Raw genomic sequence first — 6,830 nt, 5'->3', positions numbered from 1 at the left:
CTTTTCGCACTAGGTGTGTTTCTTATGTACCACATATTATTGGATTTTGCTTCTTATTCCATTCTGCCAGTTATTTCTCTTGATTGGTGAGTTGAGGCCATTGACTTTGCTTGTTAAAACTGATATGTACTGACTTATTATTGACATATTATTGTCCTTTTGTTGACTCTTTTTACTTTTTCACCTTCTCCTTTTAATTTCTTGCCTTGCCTATTTGATTTGCTGTGTTGGGCCTCATGGTGTTGTTGCCTTCATTGTCTTTTTGTAGGATCTTGTTTAGAATTGCTTGTAGTGCTGGTTTGGTATTCATGTAGTTTCTCAGGTGTTCTTTGTCGTGGAAGTGTCTTATTTCCCCCTCCATTTTGAAAGAGAGTTTTGCTGGATACATCAGTCTAGGTTGGAGGTTGTTCTCTTTTAGTACTTGAAAGATCTCATTCCAGGCTCTCCTTGCCCCAAGGGTTTGTGTTGAAAAGTCTGCTGTGATTCTGATGGGCTTTCCTTTGTATGTGATTTGTTTCTTTTCTCTTACCACTTGTAGTATTTTGTTCTTCTGGTGGGTTTCTGGGATCTTGATTATTATATGTCTAGGTGTAGATTTTTTTTGATTTTAGCTAGTTAGGGTCCTTATGCCTCAGTTATCTGAATGTCAAATTCTTCCCCTTTGTTTGGGAAATTTTCTGTCATTAATTCTGCAAACAGCCTTTTTAAGTCATTTGTATTTGTCTTGCTACTTCATGTATTCCTATCAGTCTTATGTTATTCTTCTTTGCATCATCTAGGAGTTGTTGGATCGATTTCTCATGATCTCTTACTGTTTTTAAGAGACCTCTCTTTTCGTGGTCACTGACTGCAATCTTATCTTCTATATCTGAGAGCCTGTCTTTGCATTCTTTTATTCTGTTGCATACACTTTCAATAGAGTGTTTAATCTCCTTGATATCTGTTTGAATCTGTTTTATGGATTCCACTTCTTTCCTATGTTGGGCGTCTATTATTTCCATTTCTTTCTTATGCTGGTCCTTCATGGCTTCTATCATGGTCCTGAGCTCATCTATTTTTTTTGTCAGTTTCTGCTCTAGAGTCTCGACTCACAGCTTCCATTTTGCTCACTATCTCTATGGTTATCTGGGAAATTATTTCTGTTTTGAATTTTTCTAGAGCCAGATTGATCTGTTTTGCTACTTCCTGTGCTTTGAGTTCAGGGTGTCCTGGTGGTTCACTATCTGTCTTTTCGTCCTCATTTGCCCTACTGTTTGCCATTGGTGAACTGGAAGTGTGTCCTTGTGTCTTGCTTAAGTGTTTTCTCATTTTTAATTTTTGTTGACGGACTGTCCTTGGTCTAATCTCTGGATTATCACCCAAATCTTCCTGATATAGTTGCACCCTAGCTTCTGTGTCTCTAATGACCCACAGACATTCTCATCTTCATAAAATCATAGAAAACAGCTCATCAAATCAACGGCAATGCTTTACCCCAACTGGTACTATCAGCAACACATTAAGATCAAGCACAACTTGGACACTGACCACCTGTAGTAGTCACTAGTCTATCACCCTTAAATCATTTGAATTAAATTGAAATCAAGAAGCAGTCCAGAAGATGTCTGCAGTGAACAAACTTTTCAATATCGTATATTTACCATTTAATGGCTCAGACAGAGAGAGGATGCAAGACCCCTGATCTCAGTTAGCTGATTGCTGAACCCCATGATACTGACTGACCTCAGGCTGCAAGTCCCAGATTGAGTTCCCCATCCTTCTGAATGGTTGAACTCCACAACATTCTGTTACAGGTTTCCCACACCCTTTCTTTAAAGATAGCCTTTCTTTAAAGATGTTCAAAGTTGGGAACTCAGAAATATACCCTTGATGACCATCTCTGTCTTTGCAGAGTGGGTCCAAAGACTTGCACAGTCAGGAGGTCTGAGAGTGAGTGAGGGGGCTTATGGGGGTTCAGAGGCACCCGTGGCTACCTTCCCGGTGCCTGAGTGATGGTGGCTGGGTCAGGAGCAGGCGTGGTTCTCCTTCCCGCATTGGATCGGGGCTGACCTACCTCCCAGTGCTTGAGCGATGGCGGCTGGGTCGGGAGCAGGCGTGGTTCTCCTTCTGAGAATTACTTTTTAATCATGAAAGAATATTGAATTTCTCTCATTTATCATACTAATATCTTAGAAATAAACCTGTAAATTGCCAATATTTGGACAATTAAGGAATGTACACTCTATTAGGAAACACAATTAAAGCAATATTCTTTATTGTCATAAAATATTCTATTTATGTAGGAGAATGTCCTAGTGCTTAGGAGATATATGCTGAAGTCTTTATGTCTAAAGTTATATTTTAAACTTTAACTATTGTCTTATGTTTGCAACACATAATAATTATGTTTGTTATTTTGGAGAATTTTCCTACCCCGCCTGCCCTTCCTTCTATTCCCTTCCCCTGATACTGTTTCCCATCTCCAAAAAAGTCTACCTTCCCGTTTTTTAACAACTTTCCTTTATTTTACTTAAAAAAAAATTAGTACATTTTTGCAGTACATAATAATTACATTAATTATGGGAGCTAGTGTATATATATATGTATACACACACACACACACACACATATTAGTATGGGGGAATTAAACTTAGGACCTTGTGTTTGCCAGGCAGGCGTGGTGTCACTGAAATACATCCCTGGCCCCACATCCTCTTTTTGATCCTCTTCTTTTCCCCACCCCTCCCTTCCCTTCCTCTTCTATTTCTTTTTTTGCAAGAGCTCTAGCTCACTGTTTCCTATTGTTTTTAATTTTGCTCTTTGATTTATTTATATTTTGAGTTTCTTATTTTGGAATATCACACGTTATTTGACCTTCAGTGTCTAACTTATTTCAGTTAACACATGGTTTCAAGACGTATCCTCTTTCCTAGAAATGACTCAAATTCATCTTTGTGGTTGTGTAGCACTTCATTTTGTAAATATACTACATTTTATCTGTTTATTGATGGCATCTAGGCTGTTTCTGTAGTGTGGCTGCTGTGAATTGTGCTGCTGTAAACAGGAGTACACATGTATCACTGCAGTGTGATGTCTCCAACTCATTTGGGAAGATATCTAGGAGAGGTAGAACTGAGTCAAAATTATTTATTTGTACTGGGGCTTGAACTCATGACCTTGTGCTTGCCAGGCAGAAGGCAGCACCACTGAGCTAAATCTCCAGCCCTGAAATTTCTATTTTTCGTTAAAACTTATTTTTAAATGATTCTTCAAAAATATATGTATATCTATACTGAGACACTTTAAAAATATACGTGATGTATCTGTCGTCTTTCTACAAAAATAAAATGCTAACAATTAATGAAGGTAAGTGAAAGGTATGTGGGGATCTTCCTTTAATCTTACTGAAGTTTAGAATTTTTCTCAATAAAATGTTTTGGGGAAAATGAGGATTCAAATATTGATTTGATACTGAACTTTTTGCTTCTCTTGAGTGAGTGTAGTTTTCATTCCTATTGTAACATATATGAAATTAGTTATATATTAAACCAAGAGAAAGTTTCAATAAATGTTAAATTGAATTTAGATATGACTAGATAGATACATGACATAAACTGTAACTAAAAATCTAATTATTTTTGTATTAAAATTCAAATTAAATCTTTATTTCTTAGAAATTAGCAGCAAAGACAGCCATAGCACAACATGCCAATTCTGGATCTATAAGTAATTATAAAAAGTCACATCTTAATTATTTTATTTTATTTTAAGATAAGAAACAATACATAAGCAGAAATAGTCTAGGAAAATAAAATCTTTTTCCTTTTGTCACTTTTAGTTAATATTTTCCTAATTGTTTGTATTTTTCGTGCTATACTATCTAAAAGTAGCATGTTTTCCAAGTTTTTGCTACAATGAAAATAACAGTACTGGTAAAAACTTAATTAGAAATAAGGAGGCCAAAGTATAGAAAATATTTTCTGATAATGTTAGTGATGTTTGGAATTAAAGACACACAAATGAACTTATTCGCAAGAAATAATCATGGTCAGGCTCTGAATAACTTTCTGGGGTACTTATGGAAGCAATCTTTATAATAATGAACAGTTGCAAACAATGTAAGTGTTTAACAGTGGAGTATTTTGGAGCACTTGCTCATTAATACATAAAGAAATTTTAAGAATTCTTTCTTCTGAGATAATTTTCTTTGTTGAACTGTTTTCTTCTATGTTAGGAATTAGCTCAATTTTTTTATCAGAGGTAGGCTCAGAGCCAAGTATGTGAACATTTCATTTTGGGGAAAATGATTAATTTAATGTGGGAAAGGCTAACAAGATGCACCTTTAAAAGCAATTCAAAATGTCATGGTTAAAAAAATAAAAATGTCATTGTTGCAGTTGTAACTTAAGTATAATTTTCTCATCATAAACTTTGGTTTCTCTGTGTGAACTGAGCCATTACTTGAAATTAAATGCATGGCATGAGAAGTGTTATGCATTACACCACACCTGACCTTCAGCTAGTCTACTTGACTGCTATGCTAGATTGAATAAAAATAATCTGTAGCAAAAATATTGGTTGTGAGTATTTTTATGCAATTAAGAGCATTTTATTGGCCAAATATAAGTATAAAAGCTGAATTCATACATAATATTTGTGAGGAACCTTGCATACAGTAGAACAGTTTTAGAGAAGATCATTCATAACTGTTATAGGAAATAAGAAGGAATGGTCCAGGACAAATAATCCTATTTTGTGCTGGCTTCAACTGAACCTAGTTAAAATTGTCATTAAGTTCAGCATTAAAAGGAAACATCACAAAAGCACAAAGCTTGAGTGTGAGTTGTCTGATATTTGTGAGACAAATCATTCTTTCATTCAAGATGCATTTATGGAGAACTCACCCTATGGAAGTAGTGAATCGTGGAATCCTTTCTTTCTTTAACTAACAGCATTACTCACCATTACTTTGTCCACCTTTCTCCCCTTCACTTTTCTTATTCGTGGGCTTGTAAACCATGGTGCCCTCCCCTTCCCAACCACATTAGCACAGTCAGTTACATAAAGCAGGCTGATCCATAAGTTTCCTCTATCTGTTCAAGTTAAGAATATGACTTAGGGGTAGATAAGGGCTCTAAATTTGACCAGAGAGAATAGTTTTTAAGTTCTAAGAGACTGTCACTTAAAAAGAGGTGGGGACACAGAGACACTCCAGTCATGCCTAGAGCCAGGTGCACTTGTAGATTTCCCAGTTACTTATGCTAGAACTTTCCCTTTATTTAAAATCTAGGTTCAATTATGTTTCTGTCACTCACGACAAAGACTGCTGATAATTTTTTCCCATTAAGTTTATTGGTACATTTTAAGCATACAATATAGGGAGCTTGTACCTTTACATGATGTATCTTGGTTCTTATTTTTTCCCCAATCTCCTGTCCTCCCTTCAACCCTTCCATTCCTTTCTATTTACAGAGACTTTATTTACATTTTTTCCTTTTCTCATATTTGTTCTTTTCCTTACTCCTCCCACTTCCCCTACCCTTTTAGATTTTTTCTTCTTATTTCACATTATCAATTATGCGTTAGAATCCTTATTTACACTTTCAGTTTCTCACAACAGAGAACCTGGTATTTACACATGCATGTCCTATTTACTTCACTTAAGAGTATGGCCATAATGTGCATCCATTTAGCTATAAATGTCTCTAGTTTCCCATTTTTTATGACCGAGTAATACTCCATCTTATAAAAAAAAGCCCTGCATCTTCTTTATCCAACTTCCAGTTGATAGGGAATTGAGCTGTTTCCAAGCTTTAGCTATTACAAACTATGCCACTATAAACATAGGTGTGTATATATCTCTGTGGTATAATTCTTTTAATTCTTTTGGGAAGGTACCCAGCAGGGGAATAGCTGGGCCAAATGGGACCTCTAATCTTAGTTCTTTGCGGTGTCTCCATATTAATTTTCACAGCGGTTGCACCAGTCTGAACTCCCACAAACAGTGGAGAAGTGTTCCTTTCTCCCCACACCTGCACCAGAATTTGTTACTGGTTGATTTCTTGATAGCAGCCATTCTTTCTGAGGTGAGGTGGAATCTCAATGTTGTTTTCATCTGCATCTCTCGAGTGACTAGTGATGTGAAGCATTTTTTCATGTATTTATTTGCTGCTTTTACTTCTTTGGGAAATGTCTGTTCATTTCAGATGCCCACTTTTGAATTGGGTCTTACATTTGCTGGGGTCTGATTTTTTTGAATTTTTTAATATATTCTAGATAGTAGTCCTTTGTCTGAGGACTAGCTGGTAAATTATTTTTTTGAAGTCTTTTATATGTTCTAGATAGTAGTCCTTTGTCTGAGGAGCAGCTGGTAAAATTTTTTTCCCACATTGTAGGTTGTCTCTTCACACTGTTGGTGTGCACTTGTAGTGCAAAAGCTTTTTAGTACAATGAGATCCCAGTTGTTGATTCTTTATGCTAGTTCCCATGCTACTGAGGCTTTGTTCATAAAGTCTTTTTCTATGCCAGTGTCTTCAAGAGTTCTGCCTAACTTATCTTCCAGCAAGTTTAGTGTTTCTGTTTTAATATTTAGATCTTTAGTACACTTTGATTTTAGTTTAGTGCACGGTGAAAGACAGGGGTCCAGTTTTAATCTTTGGCAAGTTGAAATCCAGTTTTTCCAACACCATTTATCAAAGAGGCTATCTTTCCTCCAGTGAGGGTGTTTGGTTCCTTTGTCAAAGATGAGGTAGCTGAGTATGTCTCGAGTTGTTTCTGCATCTTCTAATCTATTCCACTGATCTTTGGGTCTGTTTCTTTGCCAGTACTATGCTGTTTTTTGTTTGTTTGTT

The 6,830-nt window shown here is 36.0% G+C and overlaps 1 pseudogene; it reads right to left on the bottom strand.

Annotated features, from left to right (window-relative positions):
• LOC104847838 overlaps nucleotides 1-4,999 on the bottom strand; it is a 17,732-nt pseudogene extending 12,733 nt beyond the window's left edge.
• Between the last annotated feature and the right edge of the window lie 1,831 nt (nucleotides 5,000-6,830).

The sequence above is a fragment of the Fukomys damarensis genome, unplaced genomic scaffold, assembly GCF_012274545.1.
Source record: "Fukomys damarensis isolate Sample0158 unplaced genomic scaffold, DMR_v1.0_HiC HiC_scaffold_30, whole genome shotgun sequence".
NCBI lineage: Eukaryota > Metazoa > Chordata > Mammalia > Rodentia > Bathyergidae > Fukomys > Fukomys damarensis.
The sequence above is the reverse complement of the archived record's forward strand: the minus strand, read 5'-3'. Positions and strand labels throughout refer to the sequence as shown.